This window comes from Morone saxatilis, unplaced genomic scaffold, assembly GCF_004916995.1.
Source record: "Morone saxatilis isolate NCDOM2014 unplaced genomic scaffold, NCSU_SB_2.0 Contig19, whole genome shotgun sequence".
NCBI classification, from domain to species: domain Eukaryota; kingdom Metazoa; phylum Chordata; class Actinopteri; family Moronidae; genus Morone; species Morone saxatilis.
The window spans coordinates 13,682,720-13,703,774 of NW_023339751.1; positions in this window are offsets into that span (position 1 = coordinate 13,682,720).

Sequence of the window (21,055 nt, forward strand, 5' to 3'; positions counted from 1 at the left end):
ACAGATCTGAGATTGAAGCAGGAATGTGTCTTTTTGTTGTGTGTTTTGCACTCATTCAATGTTGAAGATTTCAACGCACTTATATTTAGTTAAAAAGGCATCTTCTAAACGTCCAGACTTATTGTCACCTGAAAGAATTAGTGCATTACCGTGGCCTAAATGTTCAGTCCCCAAGTTATATTTTTAGCTGGCTGTTAAGTCAGTCACTGGATCACTTTGACAGACAGAAACCACCCACCATGCACCCCTGAATTCACAGCCTCCCACTTTCAAGATATTCAGATTGACCACTTCAAATATGTGAAATTAGTAGTTTATCTTTACAGTGTGGGGGTGTTATGGTCAGACCCATATTAAGGCAAGTACATCCTTAAAATGTTATAATGTCTTTTTGAATTTTCTAATTACTTGTATTCTATTTAAACAGATTTTATCATATTATTTTGTATTTTGTAATGTATTCTTATACCTTTGATGAGCAAGCATTTGTACTATGTAACAAGATACTGTTTGATGTATTTGTGCCTAGGGAGACAGAGCATATTTAAGTCCCACCCACAATGGAGGGGAAAACAATTGATCTCTCAACAGAAAAATAACCAAAAGCTGCTGTGTGGTGGGATGTACTGCCAACAGGGTAAAGAACCCAGAACTACGTTTTTATAAGCTGCCGAACCAAAAAACTGAGGCAAAAGCGGAAACAGACTTGAGGCATCAGCAGGAAGAACGGGAAAACTGTGGCACCCTGACACTCAGTATGTCTAGTTTGCAGCAAGCATTTTTGAAGCTAAGTAATTTACTCAAGGCTTGATTTTGCTATTTGTTGCATTAATGGATGATCTTACGGGAAGGGGTTAACAAAGGGTCAGTTCAGAACCTGAATATGTATCATTCACTGCAACAGCAGAGCTTCTGTGCTCTATCTCTTTTTTATTATATAAAGAATAAAATATAGACTTATGTACTGTATCAATAATGTATTCTTTTAAAATATAATCTTTCTTTAATAATTTAAAGCTCTAGCCAAAGCATTCATTAGACATAAAGAATGTTCTTGCATTATTATTCAAACCATATTATTAACTGAGATTATTTTGTAGTAGAACTTTTAAACTAGTGTTAATATGCATGCTGTGTCTTTCTTCTAAACTATGACTCTGTTGAAAACGAGGACGATGCAAATTAATGACAGCCAATTTATAAGTCTCCCTTGTAGTCCACTGTACCAAGTATATCTCCTGAAGTTGTCACATAAGACAAGTACCGAATCCATTCTGCTCCTGGTCATGCCTCTAACATATGGGACATGTCAACAGAGAAAGAAAACAAAGATTAAATGTTTTATATAAAGAACACAACCATTTGTAGTTCTCGTCATCTGTCTTTGTAATTTCAGTTTCCACATTTCACCAGACAAGAATGTACACACTCATATACACACACACACATACCCTCTAAACCACCCCCTCCATTAGTTTCAACATCCACTTGCTGCAGCCTTGCAAACGGAAGGTTATTAAGTCAAAGCAGAGGATGAGTTGGCGTGTGTTATTCATTCTGCACTAGAGCAGGATGCCCGGCCCCTTCTGTATTAGTACAAAACTGACGCTGGGACAGACACAGAGGGCCTCCCCTTTCTGTCCCTCTTGAACTATAACCATATTTTAACTGAACTGTCAGAGAGCCCAGAGCTGAGGGCACTCCTGGAAGCAGTCAGTCACAGTATGAAGTCTGGCACTGCTGCTTCTTGTATAACAAGAAAGTGTGGAGTAACCACTGAATGAATTAAATAAAGACTGTGCAATTTCAATATTTGGACGAGAGCACAGTTAGAAAAATTAATACTGATATTTGACCTAAGTAAATTATTTATGAGTCAAGACAGAGTGAGAACAACCCAGATAAGCTCCAGGGAGGTTAAGGTTCACAGTTCTGTAGATTACGGTATCTCTCATTCGGCGTCATTTGTCAATGTCTGCAAACGTGTGTAACAGGAATAATTGCTAAACCTGGAAATATAAGACTCAAGCCATGGGACAACCAAAGACAACCAATCTGTAACCTTACTCATTAAGCAATGTTCAGATATAATTTGGATGAGCTGAATAAATAATCAGAATGCAATAAAGAAAGATTTAAAAGAAAAGGGTTGCTCTTTGCTCACTAGGTTGGTCTCTGGTTTTTAGCCTCAACCTCAGAAGCACTAACAAGGACCCACCGGAGGATCTCAGTCTGCACTCAGGCTCATTTTGGGTTAGGAGGTCAGTAATATAGTCAGCAACTACTTCCATATACACCATAAAATTATCATTAAATAAAGCACAAGGGTAACCAATGCACAGAGGCTGAATTTAGGGTTAGATCTTAGATTATGAGGGTCGCACTGTACCACTCAAACCAAGAGGGGTAGAACTACCACACATTTCTCAATGGATAATCAGCATAACATTGCTTGGGCAGGGGGGGGCACTGAGGCAAGTACTGGTGAAAAGGTTAAGTGTGTTTGTTTATATTCCTCTTGACAGTGCCATTAGCAATGCCTGATTCCTGCGCATTTTTTCTAGAATGCTTATGCTGCATAAAGCAGTCAGATGTTGACCTTTGCATTATAAGCATGGTACCTTTCTCATAGTACCACTTGACTATGATACCATTGATTAGTGGGATGTTCTATACTAGACCACTGCTTACAGTATGTAAAAGGAGGATTTTAAACTTAAATGCCCTCATTCCTGTCTTGGATGTCACTACAAAGTTATGGGATGCTGTAAGATGTGTGAACTAACTGCTGTGTTACACGGTGAGCCTGCATTCTTTATTGCCTCACTAAAATGTAAGGTTTTATGTTGTTTAATGTATGTAATAGTAATTTATGGTCATGATAGCTATAGCTATAGCTAACAATATCTGTGTATTTTCCAATGGCTTTCACACCTTGTGACGCATTAGGCAGTTATGAACTTACATTATACTAAAAAAGAGCATCCTAAATGAGTATACGCATCACACATTCAAGCTATCTACTGTTTTGCATCACATGAATATCTTGCACCACACATCCTTAGTCTCCACAATACTGATATTTGTAGTAATTTAAATGTCCCACCTTCAAATCTCCAGTCCAGTTCATCTTTTATACACGGGTATGCTAGCAGGAAAAGCTAGTCTGCCTTAATAAAAGAAAAATATAATCCCACCCAGTTAACATATTGTTTGGTAACCTGCTAATGACAGTGTGAAAGCCCAAAGGGGGGCTCTGCAGGCAAAAAACTAAAAAGCTCAAAGTCATGTGTAATTAATGCTTAGAAGAAAAAACAATAAATGCGTATGGGTACAAGTCTTATACTTGTATATATATAATAAATGCATCTGGACAGTCAGAGATGCTGTAACAGCTGATAAATGCAGACTTAATAGTTGCCCTTGAATAAACTCCCTGATGTGCTAACAGTATTTGATTAATGCATCCAGAAGTCACAGTGCAGCATTGATTGTAATCCACAATGTGAAAAATAAGTTTCTTTCTCTGTGTGCTTCAAACATATTCCATCTTATGGCTGCTGGCTGTGATAAAGCAAACATCACACAACAAGATTTTGGCTGACTTTCAAAAATGTGCATAGCTGCTGCAGCATAAACAGAACATAATGCAAAAGCACAGCATACAAAGAGCTATTAGAGTGAAACATCTCTGAATGACCTTGATGGAAAATGTGACATAAAAGCACATTTAGAGGTATCATTAGTCTCACCTTGAGCCTTATCTGTTCATCCAGATGGTTTTGATTTTATTTGCTTAAATTTGGAGATATATATCTCCATACAACAATGTACTCAGTGTCATCTGGTCTGTGGTGTTATAGCAAAAGATTACATCTGCAACAGTAATGCATCTTTCCAAATTTAGTGACAGCGTCACACATGATAATCCCCAGACTTAACTTAACAGGTTTTGCTTTTCTACTAAATTGTGCTGTTTGTCTTTATCCAGGCAGATATAAGAAAAAGCTCACAACATAATTTCAGCATTTAAGCATTCATGTGAGCAACTTTACTGCAGCAAGGCAAAGGAAAAGTATGTGGTTGGACAGATTGTAAAAATGAGTTTAGGGGAACTGTTCCTTTTATGTTTATGCAGAGAAGGGGAAAAGAAGAAAATAATTCAGTAACACAAGGAAAGCGAGAATAATAATTTAGATTAAATGTGGAGGAAAAAGGGAATATTTATTTATTATTGACATACTTACTGACCTGTGGTGGGCAAGCTGATCCTTATTTTGTCTTTAGAGGAAACAACAACCCTGAGCTGTTGGATGATGAAAGCTTGTTTTCTGCAATCACAGTTTACCTGTCAGCATTGGTCACTCGAAGCCAGTTTTGACATCTTTGACATAAAGCCTCCTAGAGATGCACTGGACCAAACACTGTAGTGTTGTCTTTTCAACAGCAGACTTGCAGTGCTGCCAAACAGGTAACATTAATCAACACTAATGAGATTACAAGATTTTGTAAATAATAGAAATTCCAGGTTGTTTTCAAAGACACACATGATGAGGAGTTTAGACAAAAAATTAAAGAAATAAAATAATAAAATGAAATGACAAATGAATAAACAATAAACAAATAAAGACAGCCAAAAATATTAAATAATAAAAGTTGTGTTTTCACTTGTAACTGAATCAGTGGCAGATGAGAATACAGAACATGATTCTCATCTGTGAATCAATAACTCAAATTCATGCATGGAAGACGTGCAAGTTGATTCTTGCGCCTCTTGCAGTCCAAAGCACTCACATGAATTTATTCATACGTTCTGTGCTGACAGCAGGCTGTAAATAATCATTTGGCTCATACAAGTGGTGGAAGCATATTGTCTGAGGAATAGATTGCTGTCTGAGATTTCTCAGCTGTCTTCCTGTTTTAATTCCCAGACAAATGAGACGTACGCAAGTTTTGACAGATTGTCTGTCATTCAGTATGTGATAGCTTTTGTATGCCTGCGTGGGTCGTGTGTCTGTGTGTGTTTGTTTCTGGATATTTTGGGACAGTGTTGTCATTTCACAGTACAACGTCGGAGAATATTCCCTCAAAAACAAATGTGTGGTGTTTGAAAAAAAAGTCAACCAACAAATTGACCGCTTGCATCCAAGAAAATCCCCTTGAACAAGAGATGAGTCCATTTCAATATGGCATGGGTAATCAATTATTTATCCTTATGGGCTGTTATTCTGACTTGCAAAATAAACACCATGGAAATGCAAAAGAATACACAGTACTTGAGTCAACAGTCATTCAACAGTAGCGCTTCCTCGTTTCTTTGTACATATTGACTTTTGTCATTACCTCACATGAGTGATGTTAAATGGAAGCAAATGGTGCAGTGAAATGTATAAGAATGATGGCCCCCCTCAGGCCATGAATAACTTAGAGACCTTCACAGTCAGTGAATCTATCCAAGGGGCTCTCCCATATACTGCAAAATACATGGAGGATATGTAAATGGTAATGTGCTCACACACCCAGCATTTATGGGTGTGCGCACATGCACACAAATGTGTTTATGACCGTTTTGTTAGTCCAGCTCTTGCAAATTGATTTCAGCAGGTTTAGACTCAGGCTCGCGCTCCAGCCCTCCTCCCTCAACAATTATCTGCCACCATGTTGGCCGCTGCTCTCTGACATGTGGGCTGCAGATGGCCAGTCTGTGTAACACTGCCAGGACAGGGGCAACTGTTCCCTGTGCAAAACAATTGTCACGATTTGCCACATGACACTTTCATTCTAATGAGTCTCATTCACTAAAATCGGCATGTCTTCCAACGGTGTGCATATACAACGGGCCCCTCCAAAATTCTGCAAAGAAAACATTAAAGTCTCAGTGTGTGGCAGCAGACTGTTGTATTAAGACTCAATGTGAGGCGTTCCAAAGAAGGCCAGCAAATGTATTATAAATCTGTAGTTTGAAAAGAAAAAGAACACACTTTTTCCATGGGAGAGAAAAGCTCTACCTACAGTGGATCATCCTGTAAAAACATATTGACCACATGGGACATTTACCTGTCATGCACGGTGTATCTATGGCTCTCTCTTGCTCAATCACCATTATAAAGCTGAAGCTGTAACGTAATTGCAAACCATATGGGCAGATGGTCCCTTTACTGCATGTTTATCATGTCGCACTGCACATTCAGCTATCTTTTAATTTGTGAAACCTCTGTCAGTGTGCCCTACATTATGGGGTTAAAGCAATCATGATTAGCAGATTCCCATCATTGCCAAAATATACAATGTGTGTGTGTGTGTGTGTGTGTGTGTGTGTGTTTCTAATGCTTTAAGTAATAAAGGGTGAACAATTACTGTGGTGCTATTCAGAATATTACAGTATCATCTAGCCTTCTTAACTCAGCCAACTTAACTAAACATAACTCTCCAAATCTTTTATCTCATTGAGGCCAAGGCTCAATGTCTGCAGTCTCTGTAAATATAGTTGTAGTATAGTTGTTATTCAGTAACCAGACAGAAAGGACATTGAATTTGGAATGAAATATATATATATATAAACACTTCTGAGTGACCTTCACAAGAAGAATGCTGTATATGATTAAAAAAAATCAAAAATGTGCCTTACAAATGTTTTTGAACTTATTTTGGATGTAGATCTAGCGAAGAAGTAACTTTTAAAGAGCTCATTGTGTCCTATTTAATTTCACCACTACCTGTTGCCAGTACCTGAGTCATAAATTATTTACAATGTAATATTATCACTGACTAAACTGCCAGACTTATGACAGACAGGTTCTGTACTGTAACCTCTGTGATCACCATAATAACACTGGGATAATGTACTGCATAATGTGACGGATTCATTGGCTTGGTGGTTTATTTGGATGTTCATCAGTCAAATCAGTTTCCAGTAGATTACTTCTTCTCAGCAGGAGCAAGGTCTTATTAAGGCTCACAAACTGATTATGAGCTCTCCTGCCACCCCTATACCTTCAGTGTAATTACTCCTGCGACTGGGGTTATGTTTGCAGTCCTGTTTGTTTGTCATTTCACTAGTTAGCAGAGTATCTCAAACAGATATCAGTGAAATGATTTCTTAATAATGGAAGGCATCACCTTTGGCCATTTTTCTGCTTTTTTCTTACGGTGCACATCCCGCACATTCCATTATTACTGTTACAACCAGTAGAACCACAAATGGTCGGAACTAAATCCACGACAGAAGACACCGCACCTTGATGTAAAACACAGTCTTTACTTGCCAGAGCTACAGAGAGGTCTAATAATCGACTCATTCAAGAAGAGCCAGGCCTGCACAGAATCAATCACCAGCGATTGCCGCACAATGCATGCCTGCATGGTTAGATTTGTGTCCGACTTGATGCTGACTCGCTCTAATGCAATGCTCAAGTGGAAACTATCCGACTTGACTGCAGCTTTTTGTCACCGCCTCCTGCTGTTGCAGCCTGATCTCATCCACTTTCCAGGTGAGGTGCAGTTCATCTCGAACAAGCCTAATGACAAACAGATTCAAAAGGGCACAGGCAGAGCCCAAATCCAGAAAGAATTCAGGAATTGCTGGAACATTTTGACACTAGGTACAAAGTTGAAGTGGCAACTGACACATGGAAACACAAAGACTAAATGCACAGGTGAGGGGAAGGGGCAACGAGACACAGGTAAAAATCATCAAGGTGGGGCAAACAATCAAATTGGAGGGGACAAGACAAAGACAGGAAGTAAATTTGACTAGGAAATAAAACACTAATGTTATGACAGACATGAGAATTACAACAACAAATCTAGAGGGCTGTGCAGCCTTGGCAGGGGTATGCACTCACTCACTGCTTTCTAGAATTGAGATTGTTTGGTAGAGATTCTGGTCTGTAAAAATTTAAGAATATCACCAATGAGCAAAGTAACAATATTGTACATCCAACATTTCATTTATTTCACATTTCATGACTGTTTGTTGGAGTAAATACACGCAGAGCTTTTCCATGTATGATACCAGCAATTACTGCTGTTGTTTTTTTTTTCATGAGAGTTGAAGTTTATGATGCAAAGAATAAATGCTGCATTAGAACATAACAACAGGCAAGGGAGAAGAACAGATGGTAAGTCTCGAAGTTGTTCTCATGAAAAATGCAATACAATGCAAACCAACCTTTGCTAAAAACAACTGTTGGCAAAAGTGGAGAATCACTGTATTACTGAAAATAATAGTAATGAACCAGAGAACTGTCAGGGTTGAGTGAGGTGTTTGTGAATGTGTGTGTGTTTGGAGCGTGAGTCTCCCTCCCACATGCTGTAGGCATGATTGTCATAGGTGAGGAGTGTAACAAGCAGCCTTCGTCTAGCCAATTCAGACACATGTATATGCCCTGTGATTTGAGCTGGCATGACAGCCAATCCTGTCAGCCACTCAAAGTGTCACGCCTCTTATCTGTGTTAACAACAGCCGCTCAATCTCACCACAAAGATTAGAAGGTGTACCATGTCTAACCTGCTGAGTTAAAGCAATTACTGTAGCACTAGTTAACGAGCGAACAGAATAGAAATACTGCATACAATTTAAAAAAGGTTGATTGTTTCTGACTATGCAAAATGTAACAAAATAGTCAATGACTGTAGAAAAAACTGTATTTTTTACAAAGGCTCATACATGTGTAATGAGTTACTAATTTGAATCAATGAGCTGTCCAAAATATAGCTCTACTGATTTTTTCGGGGGGCAAAGCCAGGAAGCAATTACATCAACGCTGGCTTTCCTTACTTTTCTTAATTGCTATGTGTGTTTTTCACCAACGTTTGTTTCTCCCTGTGAAAGTTCATAAGCTCTGCAAGGGTTGTCAGGTCAGTGAAGCCTCATGCAGTATCTCCTCCCTGCCTGTCAGTCAAACAAAAGAAACTTTTCCATTATCTGTTATCTAGCATAGCTGCTGTTTTGTCAAGAATCCTGTGTGATGGAGAGCAAATGAATGATATTTAAACCAGTGTACCCCCACATCAGGTTTTATATTAAGGTTGAAAAAGTGTAGCGATGTATAAAATCCGCTAAGCATATCTTTCTGATAGTAGGTATCCAAGTAGTAATTTTGCAAACCATACCCAGACGCCATCGACTCACTTCAAGAGAAAGAAATTCTGCCTTTTTCTCTTTTCCTGCAGCCAGGGACAGTGCCAGGACTTATTTAAAATGCTTACACGATTTGCATGATGTACAGCTTGCCTAAAGATTCCTGGTCCATAGCAGAAATCTCATCCACTTTCAGTGATATTCGCCTTACTGAATGAAAATGATGGCACCCGTTTGTTTGTGTAGTTTTGATGATGTTAAAATCGTAGTCACATATGCCCTCGATGTAAGACCTGACCACACGTTTGTGATGCAAACAGGTTGCGGTTCCTGTTACTTGAAGATTTGCTGTTTAACTAAGCTACAGTAAGGTTGCCTTGTACAAAGCGAGCTAACTTTAGCTTTGTCTGGCCCAGCGACAGAAGCAACCCACTGATATCACTACACACTGAAGCTTGCCCCTATTCATTTTCTATGGGACAGGATACACTTCTCAAGGCATCGTAGCCCACAGCATGTGATGCACTTCAAATCATTGTTTTCAGTTTAAAATCCAACACACTGGCAACATCTTGATTCATGTTAAAGCTCTAGAAAAGCAACCATTTTATCAAAGGTGTTTCCTCCTGAATCGACACATTTTGGTTTCTGTACCCTCACTTCTAATTCTAATTCTAATTCTTCTAATCCGAGTGTGTGCTATGCAATGTGGTCAGTTCTTGGAGCCATCCTTAAGTGTAGCAGAGAGGAGAAAAATGGTCAAGGAAGAAAATAAATGCAAGAAAGACACATCTTTGTGCAGGTCAAAAGACAGAGAGGATTATGGCTGCAACTTTATATATTTCTTTTATTTTCTGATTAATTGTTTTGTGTATGAAATGTCCGTGACATTGCCTTCCATAAGTTTCAATAAGGTGATGTCTTCAAATTACGTGTTTTGTCAATCAGCGGCAAACCCTCACATTTGAGAGGCATGCCACATCAAAATGCAGGGTATATGCACCAAGACTGTTATGAATGAACTGACAGTTTAAAATGTATTGTCATTGTTTCATCCTTTTGATTCATCCTGTTGTAATGCATTCAGCCATAATGCTACAGTAGCGCAGTGAGCAGTATATGAGTCTCTGCTGCACCCAAATACACTGACAGGGTCAAGTGAGCAGACCTTTATGTTAGTGTGTGTTGACTACCTTCAATTGCAATATACACTTGCACAAATACACACAAACACACACAGAGGGCCTGGGGGAAAGACATGGTTGCTCTAATCAATATTTTGCTAGAGGGAGACAGAGACAAACAAAATGTTGATTTTGGGAAACTGTTTCTACATAGGGTTCCCTGTCAACACTCTCATTATCTCTAGGGCTAAAATAATCAATCCATACATAGATGGCTTTTTAAGTGGTACAGGATTCCTGAAGTATGTCATGTAGAAAGACCACTAAAGCAATGTGCTATCTCTCATTATTGGTAAACTTTGAGGAAAAAACTGTTTTTAAAGGCAGTGATATCACAAGAACAAGGATCCAATGGTAATACCATCTTCTATGTGATCATAAACAGCATGGTATAAGAAAGTGGTAAAACAAATCCCAGTGTTTATTCATGTTTTCAACAACAGTGATGTACAACAATATTTCCTTTATCTTCAATGTCCCCTTCAAATAATAGAAAACGTTGTAATATAATTCACAGCAGTTGTCTAATCCTTTTTTAATAAAGTGTGAATCCTAGTGCAGTTTTCAAGGAACAGGAGATTGAAGTAAGCTGTTTTTCATCTCTTAAATTCAAGTGTCAACAGTGCAGTGAAGCTGTCTGTGTTTGTAGCTTCATTATTGCCATCAGTGTTTTCAGTATTTTTTGTTTGTTTGTTTCATAGCCAATTAAATTTGGTGGAAAGACAGCCATGGGTCAAGAACAGGTGATCAGGTGACACGTTTATATTGTTGATTTGGATCTAGACTCTACTTTAATTTATTATCATAGTGAGATAGGGCTTTTTTGGACATTTTTAGTATTTTCTAAGGAATTTCTGCACACAAATGAAAACATACACACATTAAAGGAGGGTCTCTTGGCAGAAATGAAACATAATATTCATAGGTAGGTTTTAATTTGTGTATAATCACCGGAAAATAAGAACTGTTGTGTTTTCGTTACCTTAGGGCCTTTTGTGTTGTTTGCAAGTTTCACAGCCACCATAGTTTCACCACTTCGTGCCACTGAATCCTACACACTGGTCCTTTAAGTTTTTCTCAAACAAAGCCTATCAAATTTAACCAGGTGCTGGATTAAAGGTGAAGAAGAATCTTGATTGCAATAACAAATTGGAGGTTTATGCAGCCTTGGTGGAGGTTTGGCTCTCTGCTTTTTAGTTCAGTTGTTCATTATGCCTGTCAAAATACAAAAGAAAAACAATAACAAATGCTGTATTTCAACAACAACACACTTTAAAATAACATTCAACTAAACACTGACTGTGGCAAAACATCATTTGTGCATAATGCTGTAGTCAACCATAGTAACCAAACAGAGCGTTAGAGAGAGAATATGTTATCTGTGACGACATATTTCAGACCAAAATGACAGGAGGAGTACCCCAAGGGTTGATTCTCGGCCCTTTACTGAATTTATGCATGATCTCACTAGCTCAAATTGTACAAAACAGCAAAATCACTCATATTTACACTGTATCATCAAATGATCATTGAATTATACATCTGATGAATGCCTCAGACGTCTGATCACCCAGGAGTTTGATTGCTGCCAGAGGATAAAAAAAAGAAGCATTTTTTTAGGTTCAGGTTGAAATACAAGAACGTAAAAGGCAATACTCTAATCTATGCCTGAAACCTTAGAATACCAGCATCTTGGCTGTGGTACTGAAATAATACTGTCACTGTTTCAAAGCTGGAGTCTCTTATATGCTTGCATCTTGCATAGGCTTCCAAGTCCTCCCCCACACACCTGTCTTTGCACGTAAAAGTGTGACAAACCTAGTTTTCTGATTAATTAAATGTATCTTTTGTGCCACAATATAAAATCAAAAGGAATAGAAAGTCAGATGAATAATCTTTTACTTTTCTATGATACAATATATTGCATGTGCAAACAATAGCAACAAACCCCTTTTCAAGCCTGCAGTTGAAAAGGACACTTGTTTCATTCTCTAATCATTACAGAAAAGCTTCTAATACATTTCGGAGCAGTTATAAAGTCACCTCTACAGTGCCATCTTCACACTATTTAATCACTCTTTGCTCCTTGTTATGATGAAACAACTGAAGTGTTTGACCATGGTTTACCCTTACTGTTACATTTTTTATTGCAGCTTCCAAAGAAAAAAAGGTTTCACCAAATATTATAATGAACAATAGTTCATGTCCTTCTGCCTGTCAACAACTCTGCATGTGATGAGTTTGTGGTTTTGTTGCATCATTTGTCACTGTTTCATCTAATTTGTCACTTGTCCAATTTGTGTTTCTACTGAAACCCAGAGGCAAAATGCAAGATGTTTGTTAAAGATCAATATTCTGCAGTATCTTCTCCAGGACACATTCTGTAAATGTCTGTGACAAAGTGTAAGGGGCTTTCGCTCACACTGATAATTTGTTCTCTTGATATAGTAACGATTTTGTCATTCAAAGCAGAGAGACACTGCAAAACACTTACGATATTAGTTACCAAAATGTATTAATCGAGTCATATCGTTAACCATTTCTTTTAGATGAGACTGTTGTAATCATAGGAGGATAGCAGCAGCCTGAGGTGTATGGCAGTGTCTCTCAACCAAATTAACACACAGCAGGCTAAAAGTCATGAACAGTAGTCATTTTTATACATTCTCTCATTGGGCTCATTTTTAGTCAATGCAATAAGAGTGAAATTATTAATATTCTCAATTTTTCTGGGGACAAGCTCAAGGGCCCCAGGGCCTCCTTAGACGCCAAGTTGAGAACCACATGTGAAGGGTATAGGCAGTTAGTCAAATCAGAGGTGGTAGCACTATGTTGCCGGGCTGCATCCGTTTACTGTCTGAAAGCACATTTAGCTGTCAGAGGTGAATGTGTTGCTATTATGACAACTTTCAAGTTACTTTTGGTTTTCGCGACTTAATGTCGATCTTTCACTGATTACACTTTATTTCTTCTTGGCAATTTGACAGCTAATACTTTTGAGAATATATTTTCCCATACTAACGTTCATGATATGCCATGAGTTGCCAGGTTTTAATGATATTCAATATTTTGCCATCGTACAGAGACTCAAATATAAAAGTATGAACAGAATATACAACTTTTTCTCTCTGCTCACCTCTTTCTCATGCTTGTGCAAACTCCAAAATACAAACAGTAATTTATATCCACTGATCACTGCTCGTAGGATAATATTTGTACTTCTGGTCTGCTCTGTCAAACGCAAGCTCGAGTTGTCTAAGGGGATTCTTATTCACAGATGACAGCATAATCACTTCCTGGGATACTGCAATAATGAAATCCGTCGTCTTACTGTAAAATTTTGCAGGAACAATCAAACGATGATAGTGTCTTTATGAGTGTCTAATGTTTTACAGAGAAATTAAAGCTCCAGTGTAAAACAACTAGAAAGATCCTTTGGCAGTTTTCGTTACCTTAGAATAACCTTTTTAGATGTACAGACGCCACAGGTTACCTTCTGTGCAGGCTGCCATGCTGAACTGCCATGTTTCTACAGTAGCCCAGAACAGACAAACCAAACACTGAGTAGATAGGGCCATTCATGTTTTTTGTGTGTTTCTCCCCCACGCTTGGAAAGGGAGGGTGAAGCAAGTGAGTAGCAATCTGCAACTTCACCGCTAGATGCCACTTAAGGATTAAAGATCCTTTAAAGGACCACTGTGTAAGATTTAGTGGCATCTAGTGGTGTAGTTTGTAGTAGACTGAATGCTGTTTCTGTATTTAACAACCTGGGAATGAGAACGGTTCAACATGACTACATGAAAGGCGACCAGCGGCATTTGTAGATAAAAACAACTTATTCTAACTTAACGAAAATGCAGCACTCTTATATTTAGGTGATTATACAGAAATGAAAACATACCTATGAATATTATATTCAATTCCTGCCAGTAGATCATCCTAAATGTTACACACTGGACCTTTAACATGCTAAGAACTTAAAGGCTCAGGTCACTTTTTTTGGAATTCCTGGTTCTGACAACAGTAACATTTAGTATGAAAAAGTGGGTAAAAAGTAAAATGGTTTAATAAGTACATGCATATCATTTCAGTCATTGTGTGTGTCCATTCAAGCAACATTACTCTGTTTTTAGGTGAGCTGCAGCTGCACTTGAGCAATTTACTATCATCCATAAGCATTTTTTTATTTATTTATAGGATCAAATGTTCACTGCAGTTGATATATATTTGACACAGACTAATTCAAGAATTAGACGTATTAAAACATGTCATTTTTATAAATTTAGCAAACAAAAAACTTCAGAAACTTTCATCTAATCATTGGGTTGTTGATGCTATCATTCAACTTGATAACCCTAACCCATTTTGTTGTTGGACACTTCATTAGAGCAGCTGCTACCAACATCAATCCTGGCCCTCCACATGACACACAGTTATGCTACTCTGCTGCTTCTGTTTACTTCAGCATAATTGTAAAATCAGGCAAACTATTGTGAAATCAAGTTAATCAAAATCCAGCTGCCTCCTCTTCAAAATTTCATCAGAAAATCAATGCAAACGTATCATTGAGATGGATGGAGACAGTTGACTTCCTCATCTTTGTGTTTTTCAGCAACTTTAGGCGAAGACATTTTTGGCACAGTTTCCTTGTCAGACAAAATTGTAATACTCCCACATTATTTATTTCATTTATTTCATTTTAGACATATCATTCAGGGTAATGTGTAAAACAGAAGTCAGAATCTGGAATTTGGATTTATGGACTAACTTTTTTGACATTTCTGTCCTCCTTATTTCTCATACTTCAGCACTGTCCCCTAGAAATTGCATTTATATATTATTAAATTGTCTTCCCAGTTCTGTTTTTTGTAATCTCTAATAATCTCTGCCAGCATTATGTTCAGTTGCAACAAGTTTGATGTGATATCAATGAAATTTGAAGGAACCTACCTTTTTACCCTCAAAGCCCTCAGCCTGTTTGAAAATACTTTGAGAACCACTGAAGGAGAATAATTATAATTTACTTACATTTTCATTGCATTGCATTCATTTTCATGTTAGTATAAAATGTGCTGCCTAAACTTGAAAATTAAAATGCAAGCTGGACTTTTTGCATAGAAATGTAAAGAGTATGTTGTGATGATGAAGAAAGAACTGACTAAGCCGAGCCAACACTACTGTGCCTTTATTTTCATGAGACAAAGAAAAACAAACCCCAGTGATTGTTCTACAAGACAAACATGGGAACCTTATAGAGAAAATAGTGTCCTCTGCCTCTGCAGCTAACTGGGCACTACTCCATCCATTGCTTTTGATGAATGACTTTAAGGTTTCACAAAAACAAGCCTGAAAGAATCTTGCTAGCGACTTTGAGGATTTTTTTTTTGTGTGATGTGTGTTTCATTGACTGTTCTAAATATATAATGTTTAAATTGAGAATATTGGACTCATCCTCCTGTTTATTGTTTCCTTATTAGGTTTATACAGTTAGGCAAACCAGGACTCTATTCCATTACACTATTATATGCACATTACAGAAAACTGAGACTATACTGTGCAAAAACACTTTATTAAAACATTTGCATACATTTGCAGTAAATGAGAAATTGACATTGTGCTGTACTAAAAACCTTATTCAAATCTCATGGTTGCATAGTTGTGGTGGCAGTAGGTGCTTCACCATCTGTTCAGATCTATACTCTACTGAGTGCACTCCATTAGTTATAAAAAGGCTTTTATATTTTACCAGTGCACAGAAATGTGATGAAGTTTGAGGGAATGTCCTTCTTCAAAATGTAATTTACTTTATTATGTTAAAAGTGCCTTTATTTATTTTAAGCATTAGCATTTTAAAAGCCATGGTATCACTGTTCATATATAACACCGATTGCAGATCTATGAATTCACACTTGTCATTCCAGTCCACTTTTTATCATCTGAACACGTAGACGTGCTTTGAGTAGCTTTTGTCTACCAAGAAGAAAAAGAAAATAGGCCACATTCCAGCTATAAGAGGCTGGCCTTCTGTGATTGGATAGAGCTGGAGTTACTTATGCATGTACAATATACCTTATGATCAAGATTTGCATAATTTTTCTTCCAAGCAGTGGCCTTAAACCAAACCAGTTATGAATGATATATCCAACTTTACCATTGTGAAAAAACAACATAACAGGGCTACAGAGAGCTTTAGCAGTATACCCATGGTGTTTCTGATGTAGGCAAAGCATCCTTCTGGGTAAGAGGGAAGAGAAATTGCTTAGATTTAGTCTAATGAGCATAGTTCGCTTTAGAGCACACTATTGATTGCACAAATCCCCATGAAACTTGAAACAGTGGCAGTCAAATGAAAAGTGACATTGCTGGAAGACTTAGGGTGGACATACTGTACGACATGAGAATTTTAATAGGATAAGCTCAGAATAGACTCTCCTACACATATTTTGGTGAGAAAACCCCATTTCACAGTTTTCTCAGGTACTTTCTCTGAGCTCTCAAACTAGAATATTTGAGTGAAACAGCAACTTTATATTTATTTCAAGAGCTCTTGTAGTGCGTCCACCCATAGCAAAACTTCAAATTGGAATAAAAAAAGGTTTAAATGGTTGAGGTGGGAAGAGGTACACGAATGACTTAAAAACACATGGCTCAGTTTGATGCACTGAAGCCGGACACAACAGCCACAATTGTCATGTAGTTTTCTTCAAAGAACAAACTGAAGGAACCTATGAAGCAAGAAAAGCTAATTTATAAAGAAAAAGCTATTTCCAGATGCCAGAATTGTTGAGTAAGTACATTTTCGCTGCAATGAAATATATGTACAAATCTAAATGAGTCAGCACTGAACTAAGGTCAGAGTAACGTTACACTTAATGTCTCATCAACTAATCAATAAGTCAAAATGACACAAAGTCAATCAATTGTTTAATACATGGATCAGTGATTGTCAGGTGAGGAAACTTACATATTTTAACTGCTGATATTTTGAATTATGTTTTGCCAGTGTTAGTGTTATTAAACTTATCATTATATATAATATACTATGAGGAACTTATTTTCGTTTAATAAAACCATGTTATTACATTATTCATTACTATAAAATGATGACTGTGTAAACCCATATTTACAGCTATTAAGAAGTATAACAGTATATATCTCAGATAAATAACTGGAGATATAAGTCATTGATCATCACCTTGCTTCATTCAGTATTCATATCAGCATAAACACTGGGTCATGAGAAGGGGCAAGAGTGAAATATACCTCATTTTTATACTGTTTTAGTTGAGTAACCGTGTAATTCATCATGGAGAAAGTGTAAACTTACTGTACTTTACTGTGATTTTTATTGCTACCCTACTTTAGCTGGGTATTATAAAGGATGGAGAAACAATAACTTGAATATTCAGCACTTTCAGTTCTGTACCATATCTAGACATTTATTTATAGTTTTGCCTTTACTCTCTCTGTTCTTTTGTCCACACCCAGGTCTACCTATTCCAAGAAGATGTATGTGTCTTTTCAAAGAAGCTTTGGGAGAACTTTGCTGGGAAGTATTGTTATTGAGTAAGTACTGGAAAGAGTAAACGCAGGAGCAAACAGCATCATTTTTATTTTATCTATCTATTTATATATATATATATATATACTTTTTTTTGTCTTTGCTGCATCAGTAAGGCAACTGCAGGAGCTGTTGGGAGCCTCTGACTCCATTAATAACTTGTGCAGTGGGGACCTATTATGCAAGTCCTGAAACCTGAGAGCCAGTCACCTGTTCTGCTACCTGAGCCTGGGCTCTAGGGACGGAGGAGAAGAGAAGAAGGGTATACAGCCTCATTGAGCTGCCTGCCCGCAGGACTAAACTCATATGGATAAGGCCTTGGGTACTGCTGGAAGCTCCAGAGATCCCTGGTGGGTGTTTTTAACCAGCATAACTAAACCTGAGGCGTGTGGAGGGGAATGAATAGACTTAGAAATATCAAGATCCACTGAAGTGTGTCCACTGTTAAATTTCAACCAAGGACACCAGCTCGCCTTCTCTTTCATTTTAATCAGCTCTTAACTTCCCAGGCAGCTAACATACGCTTACAGGGTAATTTGTATCAACATATTGACTCAGTTGATGAGTTGTGCTTTGCTCCTTGATCCCCTGTCAGCTGAAAGGAGTTTTCACTGGGGCTTGTGAAAAGACCTCAGAGTGCTCTCAGCTACTGGGTAACTGCAGGAATGTGTTGTACTCCCGGCTGAGTGCAGGAGAGCTCGCACTGTGGCTGATATATCTGTTCCAAAAAGAGGAGCAACAGTTGATGCCTTGGCCTTGTCGCTCTGCTTTATCAGGTAAGAAGGTGCCACAATATTTGTTATCAGGGTTGGACAGTAGATTATGTCAATAGATTATGCTTATTTTTTTTTCTCTGTAATAATTTGGCAAGACAAACATGACGACAATGATATAATATACTGTATGTACATCTAAAAATAATAAATGTTAGGGTATAATGTTAGGACAATAATAATGGCAAAGGTATATGAATACCAGTTATTTTGGACATTATGTTCACAGGCAGTATCAATATAAAACCAAAACCAAGCTGCAGACTTTTCAGCACCAGTTAGTTCATAAATACTCTAACATTAATAGTCTGTTCTTGCTGTTTCAGGTGGGGATAAATGTTGAATATCTTTGTATAACTTGTATGTTTTCCTACTGTGAATTCAAACAGATTATGGCCCATGTGACCACATTCCAGTGACCCACAGTCAAGACCATTACAGCACGCTTGACTCAGTCTGACAAATTTCTCCAATACAGAAACCCAGTATGTAACTGCTGCAGATAGTAATAAGGAGCATGTGTGTCATCTTTATAGTCCATGTTTTAACTGACCAATTACAATGTGTGTTCAGAAAGTAATTTGCATCAACGTTTGAAACTGAAATATAAAGGTAATATTCCTCATACAAGAGGCAAATTCAATTCATTAGGTGACTCCTGTAGGTTAGGTTTCTTTTCATTAAAGAATTGTTGAACGGGGGTACAAAGGACAGTGTGCAGAGAAATGAAAGACATTGTGAGCATAAAGCAAAATGCCCAGATAATAAGACTATAGTCCATGACAAAAATAACCTCAGCTCACACCAGCACGTATGACACATCTGAATACAAGCATTTTGTCCCAAAGCTCCCTCAGTGAGCCTTGTTTCGACACTGGCTGTGCTGATGGGTTTATCTCTCATATACCCACAGCTCTGCACAGCCAGCCTGCTTACTAACCAGCTGCAGGTCCCATGGCTTCCCTCTCTGTTCCTGGCACTGTCAGGAGCACAAAGGTTTACTCAATCACTGGTTTCCATGCATGCAACAATAAACATATGGCCAGATCAGCCAAGTAAAAACCCTGTCCGCTCTTTGTGTGCTGTCACTCTATCTGTCTCTCTCACAATTCCCACTCTGTTGCGATTTTTTTCCTCTCATACTCATCCTCTTGCATATTTTTCTCTGTCTCTCACAGACCTGTAAGTTGGTGCATAAGGTTTACTTTTATAGGCTTTATTCTATTTTTTATGTCAACAAATTCCAAGACAAGACCAAAAGCAGCAATGCGTCTTTCTTTTAATACTCTCCGAGTTCCCCTCCCTGTCGAGACCCAAGCCCATTCATTCAATGGCATAAATATATTTTTTAAAGGGCCACAAATACATACATGACTTGCATGACCGTGACTTAAATTATAATATTTTCCTATTACAGTAAGGTGTTCACCACAAATCTCTGTAACAGCTTTGGTGCTCCTTAGCATTTGACATGTCTCTGAACTCTACTGGAGGGATGAACACAATTCCTCCAACAGATATTTTTGTGTTTTGATGATAGTGGTATAGAGAGCTATTTAACACCCAAATGTATTCAGTAGCTGATGATTTTACTTTTCTTTTTTGTATTTAAACAATACAGAAGCATCTGCTTTCAGTATGTTTTCTTGCTCTGGTTTATCCTTGAATTTGTTGCACATCTGTATGTCTATATTTTATACATTAATATAGACTAACCTTTATACACTATTCATATATGCACATACAATACATGCATATTTACTTATATATATGAGTATATTCGTTTGCACACTGTACATACTATATATATATATATATATATACTATATATACTATAGCATATCTGCTGTTTGATGTTAAATAAGTGTTTTAGCTGAAAGACTGTTTTCACCCTCAGTTTCATTGTTCATAGATATTTTTTCTGATTCCTTATTTTAAGCCAAACGTCCTTCAGGTTCCTTTCTCCCACACAATACAAACTCCTATCCAACCCTCTTTTGTAGAGTGCAATATTATAAAACTTGCTGTTGTTCCTCCAATTACACTTGCTGGCTGGGCAAAAATAAATCAAAGGAAAAATGGGGTGAAACTGTGAATGTATAAACTTCTATTTCAGTGTTGTTGTTCAAGCCCGCATTCCTGTCCCATGTGACTCACCTCAAAGTGGAGCACACAGGGTAAACATAATTACTTTTCTTGTATTATATACACTGTACCATTCATGCAAACATCTTAACAGGCCAACGACATGACTTCAATTTGCAAGGTCTCACTGTGACATTGTATAAAACAGAATGAATTGCTCTGTATGCATGACAAGTTTATTTAAACAGTAAATTGTCCCTCCATTTGTTATAATCTCAGTTTTATTGACTGCAATAGCTACACTGGGCTTTATACCAGCTGAATTGAGAGCAGCGCACTTGGTGTATCATGATTATAAAAACTGAATTAT